The following is a 21,275-nucleotide window of genomic DNA, read 5'->3' as shown; positions in this document are numbered from 1 at the left end:
GAGGATGAGATGTTAGGGAGCTTTCGTAACTTTGAAGTGAAGTAGATTTGATGTGTCGTCTCACACAAGAGGTCCATTATTGGCCTTCCAGTCCAGGTATGATCCAAAGTACACCCTGAAATATATTCTCTTTAATTACAGTGATATTCTTTGGATATTTACCATTCATTAACATGTTTTGAAAAATAATTACTCTTACAAACAAAATAATACCTACAAGATATTGGATTTTTTTTTTTTAGAGGGGGTGCTTTCACAATTATTACTATCTGGTATCGGATATTCTTTAGATATTCAGCATTAACAAAATATAATATAAAAAAAAAAAATTACTTCTGCATGCAAGCTAATATCCGTAAGATTTTTATTTCCTTTCTTTTCCTTTTCATTTTTTTGTGGTACTCTCACAATTATTACACACTGGTATTCACCTGTAGGCTGCATAATTACCTTTCAGAATAATCTACAAGTGTTCTGTGTGTCTATTTATTTGCTAAAAGGGAAGCTGCATCACTGTTACTGAAGTTATGAGCAGCTGAGGCGAAATGCTGAGTACGAAGAGATAAGAAAGGGAGGAGGGGGAGGGGGAGGAGAGAGGGAGGGGAAAGAAAAAAAAGAGGGCTTGGAGAAGAAGGAGGAAGAGATAGGGAGGGGAGAGAGAAAAAGAGAGCTTGGAGAAGGAGGAGGAGGAAAGAGGGAGGGGAGAGAGAAAAAGAGAGCTTAGAGAAGGAGGAGGAGAGAGGAAGGGGACAGAGAAAAAGAGAGCTTAGAGAAGGAGGAGGAGGAGAGAGATCAAGTGAGGGGAGGTTAATAAAGGAAGAGGAGGAAACGGAGGAAGTTATGGATGAAGAATGAGGAAGAGGTGGAAGGGGGAGAAGAAAGAAAATGAGGGGAAGCAGAATGAAGGAGAAAGAAACTATAGATGGAAGAGAGAGAGAGAGAGAGAGAGGGAGAGAGAGAGAGAGAGAGGCTGGGGGAGAAGGTAGCGACAAATGAAGGGAGAGAAGAAGCAGGGATAAAAGGCGATGATGCGCATGAAAAGAAGGAAACCAGGTATTTTTAACATATATTTTTTGGTACATTTGATGATTTTGCTAATTTTCAATACGCCAGCTGCAATGATGGTAGTTTAAAAATAAGTCTCCAATAACTCAAAGTATAATTTTAAAGGCAAAAAAATAATTAATGGAAGCAACAAGATAACAACTTTGGCATCAAGTTAGTGATTAAATTCACGTAAAGTGGAAGAGATAATAGAATAGTGGTTCATGGCCCGTATTCTCTTTGATTATGGAAGCTCCCCAAAACCTTTTTCTGTTATTTATTTTTAGCACACCTTGATGCCCTTTTGTGGTATGTGAATCCCTCTCATATCGTCATACTGTGCATGACTAATGTACATGAGAATAACGTACAGAATATTAACAAGCCATATCCAAAAATAAATTGTTAAAGAAGAGGTGTTAGGGAGCTTCCTTAACAGCCGAGTAAAATACCCCATGGTCCGTATTCTTGTCGGTTAATGAGGCTCCCTAGCATCTCATTCTTATCGATTTAGTTTTTGATGTGGGTGATCATTATCCTTTTGTACGTTATATATACAGAATGTGGGGATAATGGAAGGATTTACGCAACACAGAAAGTTCAGTAAGGTGCAATAAGCAAAATAAATCACTTAGGAAGAGGTGTTAGGGAGCTTCTTTAACCCACGATCACACTGGCCTATATCACCGTATTCTATAGTGGTAGCTTCTTGTGGCTCAACACTGAGGATGGAAAGATGGCAAGTTAGACAAGATAAATAAGACAGTACAGTCATAATGAAGACAGGCAATACGACGTGGTGGTAGTAGCTACAAATTTGTGCACTGCGATTTTTTTTATTAAAAATATTTTTTACTTAATAAAAATAGTCTACAAAACAAATGGTAAGCAAAAAGAAAATCACTTAAAAGTATATAAAAGTACAGAATACATTAAAAAGACAAACTAAAAAGCACTGTTAAAAGTCTTTAAAATATCAGTTAAAAATTACAGTATTTATAATGTTTATGTGAAGCTACAGAACGTGGTGAATGTTTGTTGGCCAGGATTCCGGGGGCTTGAATGATGAGTGAATGGAAGCATAGCCCATTGGATCGGACAAATTTGGGCTGTCTGGACATTGCTACTCCTCACCCTGCCCTAGGGTGGGCAAGGAGGTCCGGATGTTGATGATGATGATGTTAAAAATATGAAGAAATTCAGGATTCCATTTAACACTAGCTAAGGAGTATAATGCCCTAATATCCAAAATAACTACATGGCCCACGTCTGTTCTCATGTCTCTGGACCCAAGTCAAACAGGAAGCTATCACATCCAGGTACTCACTATTTACGTCTACTGAATAGTTACTTTTTAATATGGTGTGAACATGTTGCATAAACAATCCCTTCTCAACCCCTAAGCGCCGGTTGACGTGTAAACCTGTCGTGATTTTGGGCGCAGATCAAGGCCAGTTGATGTGTACAGTATAGCCCCATGCATCTTCCTGCCATCCTTTGAACTTTAACTTATCCTTTCTCATCGACGGGACCACCTGGAGACGAGGGGGTAATTTCATTCTAAAGAGGAAGAGTTGGTGAGTGTTATGTATTTTTAATTTTTTTCTCTAGCTCTTATAGTTTGGCAGATATTAGAGTTTGAAGTAAGGGTGCTTTTTCCAAATTCACGGTATCCCCCGTAGGGATGAGCGTGCGACATCGGAAAACCCCGGCGTGTAGGAGTTAAAGTACAGAATATTTAACCTAAGTATTGGATTGGTAGAACTCTTAATCCTTTTATAATACCTAGCCTGAGTTAGAACAGCTACGTGTTTGAGTAAAAACTGATTACAGTTGGAAGCAGTTATATGACTGCTGGCATAAGCATGTACCCTACATATTTTCTTTAAAGCACTATTATATGCAACATTAAAAACCTTAAAGATAGAAGATCTAAAAGTTGCCCTTCTGTTTCACAAGCATAATCCATAGTCTGGACAGCAATATGACTTTAAATTTAAAAAAGTAAAGCATCTTTATTTAAAAATTTAAAATCTCTAAGGACTGAATTGAAAGAAGCAGAAAAATTGTTGAGTCTTAACATCTTCATTGTCCTTAAAATCAATTGAAATAAAATGTCCAAGATATTTAAAATATTTGACAACTGCCAGTCTATCACCATAAGACTAATACTGTTAATATTAAACATATTCAAATGACTAAAATTCATGCATCTTGATTAATCTTGATTAATAAGCAGATTATGCTCAGCAATTTTTGTACTGAGGATACTATATAGGGCATCCATATCTTTTTGTGAAGCAGCCAACAGAACCAGGTCGTCAGTATGTGCTATAATATTTACTTTACAAAAGCCAAAACTGCAGCCAGTCTCCATATCTCCAATCTAATAATATCATTAATATAAAAACTAAAAAGGAATAGAGAAAGAACACCATCCTGCCTATCACCATTCTCAGTAAAATAGTATGAGCTCATGCAGTTCTGCCATTTAATATTTGCTTTCTGGTTTCTTAAATAATGTAAAATAATAAGAACTATGTTAGGAGGAAGACCTGAATATAAAAGCTTGTTCCCTAATACAAAATAATTAATTCTATCTAGAGCTTTATTCAGGTCCGCAAATGTGGCAAAACCTGCTTGTTTCATATTGGCATATTTAAACATAACTTCCATCAATAAAAGACATGCATCTGTAGTAGAACAACTGCTTTTAAAGCCAGACTGTCTGCAATCAGTACCCAGCTTTTCCTTCAGTATATCCAGAATATGAAATTCAAATATTTTTAGGAGACATGAGGTCTGCATTACGGGCCTGTAGTTAGAGGATGCGGTAACATTTTCATCCTTTGGAATGGGTGTAATACTGCCTTTTAATAATTTTTCAGGCAGATAACAGTGACTACAACATGAATTGTAGAAATGAGCAAGGAACTGCAAAAAAGAATCTGAGGCAAAGTTTTAAAAAATGGAGTGAATATCATCATGACCCATGCCAGAAATCAATTTTTCAATTATCTTCTTTAAGGAAATACTCATGAGCCAGGCTGTTTTTAACTTCTCAATAAATTCCGTTTCCTCATTTACATTCAGTATTGCTTGAGGCAGTAAAAATTTTTGCACAGGAATTCTTTTATTTCAGGTACTCCCCCCCCCCCCGGGGATAGAGGGGTTTCAAGAATACTCCCCCAGTATCCCTGCTTGTCGTATGAGGCGACTAAAAGGGTTGGTAGTGGGTTATGCCCCACACTGTAAAAAGAACTAAACATGCGAACACAGCGCCTCGGACCAGGACTGACCATACGTTGACGACCATGGAACAGACGAAGGACATTCTAAGGATAGGAACATGGAATGTGAGAGGAGTGAATGGTGAAGTGAAAGAGAGAGAGATTGTTCAGGTGCTTGAGGATGCAAGAGTGGATGTATGAGGATTGACTGAAACTAAATGGAAAGTTGAAAAGGTAAGAGAATGGGAATATGTGCGGGAATTAATGAGAAAAAGAGGGCAAGAGAGGGAGTATGATGATAAGCAAGAAGTGGAAGGGGAATATAAAAGAGTATGTAACAGTGGGTGCAACGATTGTGTGGATGAGGATGAAAGTAGGTATTAAAGCTTGGGTGATTGTATGTGTATAAGCGCCGACAGAGGACTGAGGGGCAGGAGTGAAAGATGAGTTGTGGGCGAGTGTAGAAGCTTGTATGGATAAGTCTGAGTGGAGCAAGAGAGTGTTTTTGACTGGAGACATGAATGGTAAAGTTGGGAATGTACGAGTGGTTGGAGTGGTTGGTCAGTGGGGTGTGCCAGCTGAAGTAGATGGGAATGGTAGTGCTTTGGTGGACATCTGTGCTGGTAAGGGGTTGGCAATAGCCAACACCTTCCGGGATAAGATGATCCACAGGTATACATGGAGGGTCATGAGAAGGATGGACGGTGAACTTGTTGAACGAAAGGCAATGATAGATCACGTGTGTGTGGATGAGCGAATGAGAAGACAAATGTTGGATGCAAGAGTGTGGAGAGGGTGGGGAAATGGAATCTCGGACCATCACTTAGTGATGGCCAAGGTAAGGCTGCATAGAAAATTGGTGAAGAGAATAAGGGGAAGACAGGAGGAAACAGCTCCTGTGAAAAGAGTGGAGAAGTTGCATGGGAGTGAGAAAATGACAGAGTATAAGAGCATAGTGGAAGAAAGATTGGAAAGGTATGAATCAGAGCAGATGGAAGGGGTCGAAGAAGTATGCAAGATATTCACGGAAGAGATAGGTGCAGCGTGTGAGGTGGTTTGTGGAGTGAGGAGGAGATGTAGGGGTGTGCAAGGGACAGCATGTGGCATGATGAGGCGAAACGAGCTGTGGAACAAAAGAAGAAGGCATATAGTGAATGGCTAGCGAATATAGGTAGGGGAGAAGATGAGAGAGAGAAGAGAGAGGTTTATGTGAGCAGGAGAACGGAGTTGAAGAGATTGGTGAAGGAGAGTAAGAAAAGAGTGGATGAAGAGTTTGGGAGGAATCCGAGTGTGAAATGGAGGGAAAGTAAGAAATTGTTTTGGGAGGAGGTAAAGAAAGTAAGACAGTGTGAAAAGGGAAACAGTGGAGGAGTGAAAGGAATAATAAACTGTTGATGGAGAAGAGAGAGAAAATGAGGAGATGGAAGGAGCACTTTGAGGATTTGTTGAATGTAGGGAGTCTTTTTTTTTTTTTTTTTTATGCAAGAGAGAAGGAACCAAAGGTAGGAGCCCGCAAACCGTTCCTTCCAAGAAAAACAAAAACAAAACAAAAGAGAGCCAACTTGAAGATCCGTTCATTTCGAGAGAGTAAGAAGTGCGAGTATAAGTGGTTGGGGAATGGCTGGGAAAAGAAGAGATGAGAGGAGGGAGGAAGAGATCAGTAGGGCGGAAGTAGCTGAAGCACTGAACATGATCAAGATGGGAAAGGCCCCAGGAACTGATGGAGTGTGTGGTGAAATGCCGAAGTATGGGGATGTGATTTTTGTGGGGTGGATATGGAAGATGTGTAGATTGGCTTGGGAAGAGGGGAGGGTTCCACAGGACTGGAAATCAGGTATAATTGTTACTTTATACAAAGGAACAGGGGAGAGAGAAGTGTGTGGTAACCATAAAGGTATTTGCATTCTTAGTGTGATTGGAAAAATATATGGTAGAATAATTATTGATAGGGTTAGGCATATAACAGAGGAGCTAGATGGAGAAGAACAAGGGGGATTTAGGCAGGGAAAAAGGTGTGTAGATCAGATATTTGTTCTAGTATGTTTAGTGGAGAAGTATCTAGAGAAAAAGCATATGACAGAGCAGATAGGCAAGGTATATTGAAGGTTTTAAGAATACATGAAGTGGATGGGAAATTGTTGAGTGCTGTGAAGAGTATGTACGAAGGAGCTAGGGCTACGGTGTGAGTGGATGGTGAGCTGAGTGAGTTCTTTGATCTCAGTGTGGGACTGAAACAGGATTGTGTGATGTCTCCATGGTTGTTTAATATATACATGGATGGGGTTGTAAAGGAGGTGCAAGGTAGGGCAGTGGATATGGGGGTGGCTCTAATGAATGAGGGTGAGATTTGGAAGATTCCGGTGTTGCTGTTTGCTGATGATACAGTATTGTTAAGTGAAGATGAATGGGAGTTGCAAGGTTTGGTGAATGAAGTTGGGACAGTGTGTAAGAAGAGGAATCTGAAATTTAATGTAAACAAGAGTAAAGTTATGGTGTCTGAGAGGAATGAAGTCACAGAATGCACAGTGAGGTTGGATGGTGAGGATATGGAGAATGTGAGTGCATTCAAGTACTTGGGTAGTGTGATGAGTAAGGATGGAAGTTTGGGGGATGAAGTGCGTGAAAGGGTACAGCAGGGAAGGAAGTTGTTGGTTCACTGAAAGCGGTGATGAGAAATAGGGAGGTGAGTACGGAAGTCAAGAAGTCACTGCATGATAATATTGTGATCCCTACCCTGACTTATGGAAGCAAGGCGTGGATCTTGCTAGAAGGGAACAAGTCGAGAGTGAGAGCAGTGGAAATGAGTTACCTGAGAGGAGCTGACACAGAGGGACAGGTTGACGAATGAAGTAGTGAAAGAATGTTGTGGGGTGGATGTGGATGTGATTGAGAGAATTAGGAGAAATACACTGAGGTTGTTTGGACATGTGGAGAGAATGGAGAATGAAAGACTGACTAAGAGGGTGTATGTAGGTGAAGTGGAGGGAGGGAGAGGGAGGGGTAGACCGAGGATGAGGTGGAGGGATGGAGTTGAGAGGTATATGAGGGAGGGGGCAGTGAGTTGAGGGGAGGGCAGTCAAATAGTGGGTGACAGAGCGACTTGGAGGCGTTTTGTCTGCGGCCACCCTTTGCGGGATTAGTGCGTCGGGCTATACATAGATAGACAAGTGTTCCCATCAATCACATCAACACGCTTAGTACATCTTTGTCTCTAAACTTCTTTCCAGAATTGTGTTTTGTTTTTTTACAGAAGATTGCCGAGTTACTGAATCACAGATTTCTCTTTGCTCATTTTTTACCGTCATTTAAGGCTTTTTTTAAAGTCTCTTCGAGTAGTTAGCATGGCATCACTAGTAGTAGTAACAGTAATATCAGTAGTAACAGTAATATCAGAAGTAATAGTAATAGTAGTAGTAGTAGTTCAATTCAATTCAGTTCAATCGGCTTTATTTCATATCTCTCAATACATAAAAAAAAGACAACTAATACATTTCATCATTATAAAGGCAGCAGCAGCACAGCAGCAGCAGCTGCAGCACCGTATAAGCAGCAACAGTAGCAGCAGTACATATACTGTATATACAAAAGACTGTACTTATGCACACTACATAGTACGTGATGTACTTTACAAATATATATATATATATATATATATATATATATATATATATATATATATATATATATATATATATATATATATATATATATGTGTGTAGTAGTAGTAGTAGTAGTAGTAGTAGTTGTTGTTGTTGTAATAACAGTAGTATCAGTAGTGGTAGTAGCAGCAGCAGTAGTAGTAGCAGTAGTCATAGCAGTAGCAGTAGTCATAGCAGTAGCAGTAGGAATAGTAGTAGTAGTAGTAGTAGTAGTAGTAGTAGTAGTAGTAATAGTAGTAGTAGTAGTAGTAGCGATAGTTGCAAAAACAGCAGCATCAACAGCAGCATCAACAGTAGTAGCAGCAACAACAACAATAGCAGTGCAACAGCAACAACAGCAACACCAGCAACAGCAAGAAAAGCAGCAGCAACAGCAGAAGCAAAATTAGAAGCAACCGCACACTCGCAACTGCAGACACAGCAACAGCATCAACAACATTGGTAACGGAGGCAGCAGCAGTAGCAGCAACAGAAACAGCAGATGAAGCAACAGCAACAGCAGTAGCAGCAGCAGCAGCAGCAGCAACAACAACTAAAACAGCAGAAGCTGCTGCAACAACAACATCAGAAACGACAACAACAATAACAACAGCAGAAACAACTAAAACAGCAGCTGAAGCAACAATAACAACTACAACAACAATAACAGCAGCAGCAGCAGCTGCGGCAGCAGCAACAACAACTACAACTACTACAATTACAATAACAGCAACAGCAACAGCAGTAGCAGCAGCAGCAGCAACAACAACTAAAACAGCAGAAGCTGCTGCAACAACAACATCAGAAACGACAACAACAATAACAACAGCAGAAACAACTAAAACAGCAGCTGAAGCAACAACAACAACAATAACAGCAGCAGCTGCGGCAGCAGCAACAACAACTACAACTACTACAACTACAATAACAGCAGCAGCAGCAGACACAAGTACAACGACAGAAGCAACAACAGCAATAACAGCAACAATAACAGCAACAACAACAGCAACAACAACAGCAGCAACAACAAACACTACTGCAGCAACAGCAGCAATATAGAAACAACACCAGCTGTCACAGCAGCTGCAGCAGCAGCAGTAATAATAACAACAAAACAACAATAAAAGCAGCAGCAGCAGCAACAACAACAACAACAAAAGCAGCAGCAACAGCAACAAAAACAGCAGCAACAATAACAACAACAACAAACACAGTAGCAGCAACAGCAACAACAGGACCTGGAACGGTGGCGTCATCGCCGTGGGTCTACCCCCCAGAGGCTGTCGAAGCAGAAGAGGAGGACAGCATGGGGGCCAAACCACAGAAAACCCTCCCCTCACGGGGCCCGAGAACCTGGGAGTGGCTTCGGTCGTCTGGGCAAATACCACATCTCTCAGCACAACACACAGCACCGTTGTTTCTACATCGAGAAATGACTCCCCGATGGTCGTTTCTCGCCGACTTCTTCTAGCCGGGGACATTGAGAGCAATCCAGGACCCACCAACAGATACATATGTCCAACATGCTCAAAACTATCACTTCGAGCCGACAGACGAAGAGTTCAGTTCAGTGCAATTCCTGGAAGAACTGGACCCATTACACCTGCACAACACTTGCATCAAGAAAACATTACACAAACACCTGGACCTGCTCCTTATGCTCCTTCCCCTCACCAACTATCCCCCCCACCAATCTACTCCTACTTCCTCCACACCTCCTTAGCCCAACCCACCAATCCTTCCCACACCATCCAATACCCCAACCCCTCCAATTCCACCCCAACCAAATCCACTCCAACCCTTACCTCCATCACAGCCTTCTTCTACCCCTTCCCTTCCATCCACACCACCACCTCCTCTCCCCCCCTCCCCGTGCTGCAGCAGCCAACACACATCGCACACACAACATAAACATCCAGTAATTAAACACAAATGGCATAAACACCAAAAAACAAGAACTCACAATTCATCAAACAACAAAACATATACTTTGCCATCTTACACGATAAAAACTACACAGAACATAAAAAACACCTACATTTCATAACTTCACCAACATTAGACAAGACTGGGGCAACGGCGGTGACGGTGGACTCATCACCCTGGCACACAAATCCATCAACTTTTTAGATACCAGTGCACACACAAAGTCACTTCTACCCCCACATGACACTGGTAACAAGTCACAGATAACAATCGCCAGTACATACATTCCATCCCCCCCAGTCGTCCCCTACGGCACCACACAATTACTCTCCACAAATACAACATATCATTAACATACCCAACATCATCCTGGGTGGTGATTTCAACGCCAAGGTGTTGGCCTGGCATGTCATCAACACTGACACAGACAGAGGACTCGTACTATAATCCCAAACAGATCATCTTTTCATACTGAAAAATCCCCATCAACATATCCATATCCCACACCAAGCCCTCTTCCTCCCATCATCTCCAGACATCACATTTTGCTCCCCAAACCTTGTCCCCACAACATCCTGGAGAGTGGTCAAAACCCTTGGATCTGATAACCTCCCGGTCATCATCACTACAAAAACCAGAATCACCCCAGCTGGCCACAGACGCACATACACTAATTACAAGAGAGCCAACTGGAAGGCCTTCACAACTGAAACAGAACAACATTTTGAAACATTAAACAGTATATCCATCACAAACATCAACACTGCTGTGCACACTCTGAATACAATTATACAAAATGCTGACAAAAGACATCCCTAGAGGCAACAGAAAGAGACACAACCCCAACTTCAGAAATCCAAGGCCTCATCAGCCAACAGGACACACTACGACACTGCCCAACACTCCATGCGCAAGACATCGGACAACAAATACAAGAACCCTATACTCAGATTAACAATAAAATATCAGAACATGCTTTATCTGTGCATTTATCTTCCACATTAGCTCCGGACCTCCCAAACAACAAACACTAAACTGGAATAATTATCTCCAAAAACTTGACCACAAAACAAACACCAGTAAACTCAACAAAATACTAAACAGCATCACAAACTCCAACAGCAACACTACACAATCATATGCTGCCATCACAGCAACGTACACCATACCTTCAAACAAACAACAAGCAAACACTCTCATCAATCACTTTTCACATGTCAGCCATCTAAACCCCCATTGCGATGACTGACCTATCATCCGACGTAAGAAACAGTTCCCCACAGACCCAGACTTCGCACCTTTCACCTACAACCAGACGAAGCACATCATTAGCAACCTTAACCTGCCCCATCCCGACCACTTTTCCACCACTGACTCCCCCCAATCCCGACCATTTTTGGAAAAATTTTGTTTTGGCTCAAACCTCCGTTTTTGGTGAGAAACATCGAAAATTCATAGAGAAATCGCTCACCTGAGGTTTAACCCGTGCCGTCCCGGCGACGTGAATTAACTCGGCAACATTGCAAGGTCCCTAATTTGCACAATTTTCAATTTTCGCGAGTGATTTCGCAAGTGATTTTTGGCACGTATACACGGGACACCTTCCTCTATTCCTCTACAAGATGCCAAGCAGGAACAATGCCTTACACCGCATAACCTCTCCCCCCCCCCCTGCACGCCATTATCTTGACAATTCACCTGTTACCAGTGACCTGGCCAATAATGACATTCAGGGCCAGAGTGATTCCCCAATCGATGACAATGTGAAGGACAAAGTTTAGAGGAAGAAATAGTCAGAAATGATGATCAGGTAATGTGGGAAAAAAAAGGTAATGAATGATGATGAGTCAGTGAGTGAAACAATGCTTATAATGCCTATATTAATGTCTGAAAACCAATATACTCTTGTACTACATATAAATTCGTACCAAGTAAATAAATAAATACTGTTAATGAGTAGATAAAATAGTTACCCTCCCATAGAACTCGTTTTCTTTGGTGCCAGCCTGTTAGAAAACCCAGTCAGGTAAGGAAGTACTCGCACCTAAATCCGGTATTTTAAACCTCAGGTGAGCGATTTCTCTATGAATTTTCGATATTTCTCACCAAAAGCGGATGTTTAAGCCAAAAAAAAAAAAAGGTCCAAAAACGTCGGGATGGGGCGGGTTAAAATACTTGATCCAGGTAGCAGTACCTCCTTACCTTACTGGGTTTTCTAACAGGCTGGCACCAAAGAAAATGAGTTCTATGGGAGGGTAACTATTTCACACCACTCATTAACAGTATTTATTTATTTACTTGGTACGAATTTTTATGTAGTACTAGAGTATATTGGTTTTCAAACAGTAATATAGGCATTATAAGCATTGTTTCACTCACTAACTCATCACCATACCTGACCTTTTTTTTGCCACATTACCTGATCATCATTTCTGACTGTTTCTTCCTCTAATGCTATGTAAAGTTTGTACTCCACATTGTCATCGATTGGGGAATCACTCTGGCCCTGAATTTCGTATCGTGGCATGACATGGCTTTACTGGCCAGGTCACTGATAACAGGTGAATTGCTGAGACAATGGTGTGCAGGGGGGGGGGAGGTCATGCTGGGTAAGGCATTGTCCCTGCCTGGCACCTTGTAGAGGAAGGTGTCCCATGTATACCTACCAAAAATCACTCGCGAAAATTGAAAATGTGCAAATTAGGGACCTTGCAATTGATTTGCGTTTATGTATGTCAAAGGGATTGGCAGTGACAAAACGTGTGGACGTTAGTTCATGTCAACGGGACACTGCGGGTTAAGCACTCATCTGCCTATAGACCAAACAACATAAGCAACATACACCTTAAACACCTTGGACCACTAAATACAAGCACTCACCAACATATCAAACTACAGTTATTCACACAACATAGTACCCAACATCTGGAAGCATGACATTATCATCACTATCCCCAAACCCAACAAAGACCCCACGCTACCTTCCTCACACCGCCCCATCACACTCCTCTGCACCCCACCCAAAGTCAATGAATGACTGGTACCACAAGTAGTTACACCTCACACCCCCCTAGCCCCATCACAGCATAGCTTTAACCCTATTCGGTGCACCCCGTATCATTTTTGTTACGCCCTAACTAATTTTTGCCAACAAACTCTAGTTTGTAAGCAATGCATGGTCTCACGATTATTTTCTTGTTAAATTACTGGAAACACAACAAAATAGTGATTCTGAGCGAAAAAACTGGGTTGAAACGAGCGTTTTCTCTAAAATTAACGATTTTTCCCCGTGGAGAGCGCTAAACAAAAAGAAAACGCTCGAAGATGAGTGAAATATCTGGGACCTTAGCCTACGCTAGCCTAACGGGCATCAACACAGCTTCCAGACGTACGATACGTTTCCTATTTTCATTAAAACTACTTTAATTTCTATGTATTATTCATTGTTCATACTTTATGACTCCTCATACCTAGTGAAATAGTTATTTCATTCACTAATTTTATTATCTATGTATTATTCATTGTTTTTTCTCTATGACTCCTCATACCCAATGAAATGGTTGTTCGTACACATACACACAGATACACACATGTGCATTGTATTGTGCACACAGATACACACACGTGCATTGTAATGTGCACACACACACACACACACACACACAAACCTCGCGGCTCTCGTGTAGGCGTGCTGGACGACGGTTAGTTAGGCATTAATTAGGGGACGGGGTGGATGTGCCGACGGACGTAGTCATTGCTTTTATTTTCGACTATGTTGACGACCCAGTCGAAGATTACTTGGAAGAGGTAGATGGCGATGATGATGATGATGACCTTGCCTTGGATAGAGTAGCTGAGGGCGACGATGTAGATGATGATCAGAATGTTGACAAAATGAAGAAGAGTGGGTACCACTCAGAAACAGAAAGCCACTAGTGAAAAATAGATTAATCAGTTCTTTGGACCAGTGCTTGAACAAACATAATTATGACGAATTTGTCCTGCCATACGAGCTCAGGGAATATACCTGCATTTTAGAGAAACCCCAGAGAAAATTAGATATCGGTAAGTCAATAATATGGACCAATCATACAGAAGGTAGGCCTGTTGAGAAGGTATTGCCTAGTGAAGGATGTTTTGTTAGGAGAGGCAAGGTCAGCTAATACAGAAATAATGGCATGGGAGTTGTTTATAACATCTAATATGATTGATGGTATTGTAACCCATGCTAACACAAGGCATAATTACCGAAATTTCTAATACTGACTGCTGAAATACCAACACACGTCAAGATGACTGATGCCATAGAATTGAAAAGCTTTTTTGGCCTGCTCTATCCAAGAGGTTTGTTGGGACAAAATAAATATTGCTATAATCGTCTCTTCATGGAAGGGTTTGGTCACCCAATATTTGAAGCCGTCATGTCAGTAAAACGATTTGGTTTCTTACATGCCGACATAACTTTTAACAACATTGATACCAGACACCAGAGATGGGTACACGATCAACATTGATACCAGACACCAGAGATGGGTACACGATCAACATTGATACCAGACACCAGAGATGGGTACACGATCAACATTGATACCAGACACCAGAGATGGGTACACGATCAACATTGATACCAGACACCAGAGATGGGTACACGATCAACATTGATACCAGACACCAGAGATGGGTACACGATCAACATTGATACCAGACACCAGAGATGGGTACGATCAAGCATTGATACCAGACACCAGAGATGGGTACACGATCAACATTGATACCAGACACCAGAGATGGGTACACGATCAACATTGATACCAGACACCAGAGATGGGTACACGATCGGTTTGCAGCAATCAGGGAGCTTTTTGAACAGTTCAGTAATTGTTGTTGCTCAGTGTTAGAGCCAGGTGACTTCTTGACCACTGATGAAACGTTGTATGGGTGCAGAACACAAATAGGGTTCAGACTACAATAAGAGCAAACCCGTACTCTACGGCCTCCAATATAAATCTATTAATGCTGTTAGATATCCATTTACCTTTAGGACAGCTGTATATTCAGGTAAACCTGGAGAGCCAGGACCACACTACATACGCGGTACAGTCCCAACAGTGAAAGCTCTGGTAAGTCAGTTACAAGACTCAGTCGACCTTAGAGGTAGGATTATTAGCCTGGATAGATTGTACACCAGTATAGAGTTGCTGGAGTGGCTTCAAATACAAGGTATCTCAGCCTTAGGTACTATAGATTCTACTAGGAAAGGCATACCACCAGAGATAGTCACAGAAAGGGAAGATAGGTCATACCAAGTTTACTGGAAGAAACACGGGGAGGAAATGACACTGAATCCTATGTAACACCCACCAAAAGCAAAGGTAAGAAAGATGTGTTACTTCTGAGCACAGTTTCCCCTATATTAGGCATTCCAAGGATGATGATTTGAAAAAAATATATATATATAATATATATATATATATATATATATATATATATATATATATATATATTTAAATATATATATATATATATATATATATATATATATATATATATATATATATATATATTTAAATTGTATGATTTCACTAAAGGAGGCACTGACATTATGGATCAGAGAATAAGTTTTCATACAGTACACACTAAATCTAGAAGATGGACAGTGAATGCCCTTGGCTACATTGTCAACACTGCCAGAGTAAATTCACAGACAATTTATTCGTTATATAATAATCAGGACCCAAGAAAAATTGCTTCAATCTCCTATGGCTGGCAGTTAGTGAAGGCATTGTGTAATCTGCAAATTGAAAGAAGAAAAGTTCAGGCTTGTGGTCTGACCAGGAATACAATAGCTAAGATGAATCTGATGCTCGGACAGGGAGATGTAGAGGAGGCCGTCCCAGAAGTAACACATGAGAATAGGTCAGGCAAGCAGCACAAGTGTCATTCATGCCTGGAGTCTCTTTATGGTCCAGGATACACTCAGAATCGCCCCAAAGCAAAATCGTCCACGAAACAATGTCAAGTATGTCACAAGCACACCTGTGATCAGAATTGAAATAAAGTATGTATGAAATGCTATAGTAACATGCCCAATCAGTGAAAGTCTTGTTTTGGAAATTAAGAATGAATATGCATGTCTGCGAATATAGATTATGACTGAGTTTACGTTATATACGGATTATATTTTTGTTTAAAAATTTCCTTATATGATAGATGTAAATAGAGATACGGAAGGTGAGGATCTTGCAGCATAAGAATCCTCCGGCTTACTTATATTACTTGTAAGTGTAGAGTAAAAAGGATGTTCGAGTGCGTAGGATCAAATACCGCCGGAAAATACATAGGAGCATAGGCATGGATAGCCCCAAGTTAACGGTTACTACTCTTTCGACCTGTGACGGGCTGCGGGTCACTGAGGGCCCTGTTAGTTAATTGGCACCCGGGATCTTTTTTACTTACCAGGGGTCGATGCAACAGGGGGTGGATCAGCTGAAATGAAGCATGGTCTCGCAGTGTAGAGAAGGAGCTGGGGCCTGATTGACTGCTGTCTCCCTTGAAAGCGCCAGGCAAGGCTCTGGACCTAACCCCTCATATCCACACTGTGCCTGTGCATTACCCAGGGAACAGCTTGTTCTCCGGTTACAAGAGATATAGGGTTTAACCAGGAAGCTACAGGCTGCTCTAAGTGATTCAGTAATCCAAAGACTGGCACGTTTCCTGGTTAACAGTCTACTCGTAAGAATTTAATGGTGATCCCGCATGTACGGAGCTTTGGCTGGCAGCTGCATTTTCTCGTGGTGACTACTAACAGAGGATCAAGGGACTGACTTCTGGAGAGACTGACTGGCTGACCGACAAAGGTCTCAGTGATAGGCTAGTGATTGACCAGTGGGAAATTACTAATAAACTGACATCAGAAGGACAGTCTACTGACTAATTTGTCGGTATTTTGGGATTGACTGCCCCACTGAATAACCATTGATTTATACTGTATACTGATGATGTTTTGGGTATAACTATTCATAATTGAATATTTGTTATTGCATTGCTCTGAATACTCCTTGGGGCGTAGCATGAGCAGATAGAGCTACCGTGCCCTTTGAATAATTGGTTATAACTAAATATTTCTCTGTGCCCTTCAATTTTAATTTGCAGTACTCAGATTTAGAAATACCTATATAATATATTGGTGACAACAGATTCAGCCTTCTCAAGGACCTCCTTCAGCTGTAAGGAGTGAGAAGCAGGTAGACCTTTATTATACAACAGAGGGGCAGGCAGAATAGGAGGTAGGTAAGGCACAATGCTGTTGATGTGGAATTTTGCAATTATTATGCAATATGTATGCCTTTTCAAGCATTTATCTCCCGTACATCTACCGCCTTATGCCTTATCTAACTCCTGTACTCCCCCGGCCCTTTCTCACTCGCCATCCATTTGTATGATAAAGGTCTACCTGTTTCTCACTCCTTAGTTATACGTGAAGTGGGTCCATGAGAAGGTCGAGTCTGTTTTGTTCTCACGAATAGATTATATTTCACACACCAACACAATCCTCACAAACCACCACAGACCTCACACACGAGCACAGTCCTCACACACCTCTACAGTCCTCACACACCACCACAGTCCTCACTCACCAACCCAGTCCTCACACACCAACGCAATCGTCACACACCAACACAGTCCTCACACACCACCAGTCCTCACACCACCACTGTCCTCACTCATCAACACAATCCTCACACACCACCACAGTCCTCACACACCAACACAGTCCTCACGCACCAACTCAGTCCTCACCCCACACGTGTAAAATTAATAAGAATAATCTTTTACTTCTATAAATTCATTATTATATAATTGTAATGACATTTGAAAAATAAATAACTACTTTCTAAAGGGAGGAGGTTGGGGAAAGTGGTTGGTGGGATACATGGCGAGTTGGGTCCTCGTCCCGTATCCAGGTTACACTTTGAGTGTGGCTGAAACTCGCGTAGCTAAATATTATATTCAGTCATTAGAAAGAAATATATGGTAGTATTCTCATCATCATCATTATGAACTTTCCATTTTTAGTCCACAGCAGGACTGGACTCTTCACTTAGGGAGGTTTTAGTCAGGAAGCCCTAACCCACGGCCCTGCACAGTTGTTGACTTTATACACGGGTTTTATTTGCTCCTGTGTAGAGCACAGCTGTCATGTGTGGGGAGGCTTCACACACAGTTCTTCTAAACAGGATGGAGTCGGAGACTTTTCGTCTCATTAACTTTCCTCTTACTGGCTCCCTTCAACCTCTGTCTCTTCGCGGCACTGTTGCATCAGTCTCTTTTCTATCGCCACTTCAATGGTCACTGCTCCTCTGAACTGTCTGCTTGCATCCCTCCACCACCACAGCAGGCACGCAGCACCCGTCTTAGCAACAAACTCAGCCCTTTTCTGTCCAACTCTTTAATGCAAGAGTTAACCGTTGCTCCAGTCATTCATGTATGCAACAGGTCAACTCTGGAATTGTCTCCATCTCTGTTTTTTTTTTTTTACTGCCTACGGTCTCCAGTCTTTCATACACAGTGTGTCCAGGCATCTCGAAATGAACTGATCTTGAATTTGGCTCTGCTGTCGTTTTTTTCTTGGAGGGAGCAATTTGCAGGTCCTGCCCTTTGGTTCCTTCTTTCTTGCATAAAAAAAAAATACTCGCATGTATAACCAGGTATTATTTACATGCTTACATTATTAGATTTCCTTGACTAATAGCTACCTCTCCATCAACTAGTCTACCTAGTAGTAAATCCACTGAAAGTGGGTTTAGGAGTTATGAAGGTGAGGAAGAAAGAGAGAGTATTAGCGGTGGCGAGTGAGAGAGAGATGGTGGTGAGAAAAAAGCGGTGGTAGTGAGACGGAGAGTATGGTAGAAGGGAATATAGTGGTGTGTGAGGGTGATGGAGGGAGGGAAGGTGGTGGTGAGGAAGATGGGAGGTGGTGAGTGTGAGGGAGGAAGGGTGGTGATGATGATGAGGAAGATGTGTAAGCTATCAACTTCCATGTTATGGACGGTGTGTGTGTGAGAGACAACAGTAAACGGTTTATTGATACTGCAGCCCTCAGACTGAAAATATAGCCTACGGCTTTGATATATGGCGAACATGATAAGCGTTGGTGAATGGTAAAATATTTTATCATTTGATATTTACATTAATTTTAAATTTGATAATAGTTAAACGTGTGTATGTGTGTGTGTGTGTGTGTGTTTCAGTGCGCGCGGGTGCGGTACGATATGTTTGGCGGCGCTTGCCTTGCAACGGCGCCGACGTGTTCGAATGCGTTCCTTTCGCTTCGTCAAACCAATAATATTACTCAAGATTCTTTTCTCGATACTAGGGTCGTAAGTGTGGGAAATCGCCAAGGGTTGCACCGAATAGGGTTAAGCCACTACACTCCACAAACACTCTTCTTACAGACGTCAGACAGAAAGAGTTTTTGATGGCATGAATTCAGCTAGGCCATCACACAGAACACTCCTAGTCACACTAGACATTAGCAAAGCTTTTGATGCCATCCCCTGCCACAACCTCACAAACAAAATATTCAACACAAACATGCACAATAACACAAAAAGATGGCTGGCAAACAACTTAGAATGCAGATGTGCGCATATAACATTTGCTGGTCAATCTTCGAACATCAGAAACTTCACAAATGGCGTCCCCCAACGATCTGTTTTGTCCCCTACACTCTTCAACTATTATGCACGACATACCCACACCCAACACACCACAAATACACATAGCTTCCTATGCAGATGACATAACACTTACATGTAAACACCAAAACGCAAATACAGCTGCGCACATCCTCCAACCTTACCTCAACACACTACACGAATGGTTCACCACAAACAGGCTCAAAATAGCCCCAGCCAAATCTAGTGACCCTTCTTACAAACTGGACAGCAGAACTTAGTCACATTCCACACCTCACCATAAACAACACTCCCCTACCATACACACACACACACACACACACACACACACACACAAAATCCTTGGTGTAACATACATCAATGTCATTTAAACAACACCTGACAAATATCAAAAATAAATTAACACCAAGACTCAATGCCTTGAGCTCACTTGCCCATACAACATTTGGACACAGCAAAGATACCACCACCACCGTAGACAAACAATATATACGTTCAGTGATGAAGTACGCAGGCCCTGCTTGGCTCTTAACCTCACCAAAACACACTACAACACCCTATAGACCATACAGAACAAGGCCCTAAAAATACTCACAGGCTGCACAGCTACTACACCCACAGACATTCTACATCAAGAAACCAAAGTCCTCAAAGTCAAGGATCATCTAGACATGAGGGGCACCCAAATTCTCGCTGCAGCCTCCACAAACCCACAACATCCACTACACTATATGGCAGCACATCCACACACACTAAGGAACATCAAAATAACACTTAGCACACGGTATCATACACCTATCAACCCCTCAAAATCTTTCAGAGGAATACTCACTAATGTTTAATAATATCCAGCTCAATCCTACATCATCCTTGAACATGCTTGGGGTTTCATTCACAAGGGACTTATCTTGGAAAGATCATATTGGTCTTGTAAAATCTACTTCCAAAGAGATTAGGTGTGCTAAGCCGACTCTGTGCCTTCTTTACTCCTGCACAGTTGTTGACTTTATACACGGGTTTTATTCGCCTCTGTTTAGAGTACAACTCTCATGTGTGGGGAGGCTCCCACATACAGCTCTTCTCAATAGGGTGGAGTCAAAGGCTATTCGTCTCATCAATTCTTCCCCTCTTACTGGCTCCCTTCAACCTCTGTCTCTTTGCTGCGCTGTTGCTTCTTTATCTCTTTTCTATCGCTGCTTCAATGGTCACTGCTCCTCTGAACCGTCTTCTTGCATCCCTCCACCTCTACGACGGTCGCGTAACACCCTTCTAGCAACAAACTCTCATCCCTTTGCTGTCCAACTCTCTAATGCAAGAGTTAACCATTACTCTCAGTCCTTCATTTATGCAACAGGTCAGCTCTGGAGCTATCTACCTCTGTCTGTATTTCCTACTTCCTATGATCTCCTGTCTTTCAAACGCAGTGTGTCCAGGCATTTCGAAATGAATGGATCTCGAATTTGGCTCTCTTTTGTATTGTTTTTCTTTCTTTCTTAGAAGGAACGTTAATGCGGGCTCAGCCTTTGGTTCCTTCTTCCTCATATAAAAAAAAAATACTGTCATCTCTCCCCCCTTGCCCGTCTCAGACCAGCTTGGAGAATCATATCCATACTCACATCATTCGCCGCTCCATTCAGTCACTGAAAGACAACACACAGCTGCATGCACGGCCTCCTGATATCCACCCTTCTGAATCCTATCTCACTCGTGAGGACAGGGTCCACCTGGCCATGCTGAGA

This window comes from Coenobita brevimanus, chromosome 37 (assembly GCF_032717465.1).
Source record: "Coenobita brevimanus isolate Jiangsu-jjx chromosome 37, ASM3271746v2, whole genome shotgun sequence".
Taxonomy (NCBI): Eukaryota; Metazoa; Arthropoda; class Malacostraca; order Decapoda; family Coenobitidae; genus Coenobita; species Coenobita brevimanus.
Note: the sequence above shows the minus strand (reverse complement) of the source record.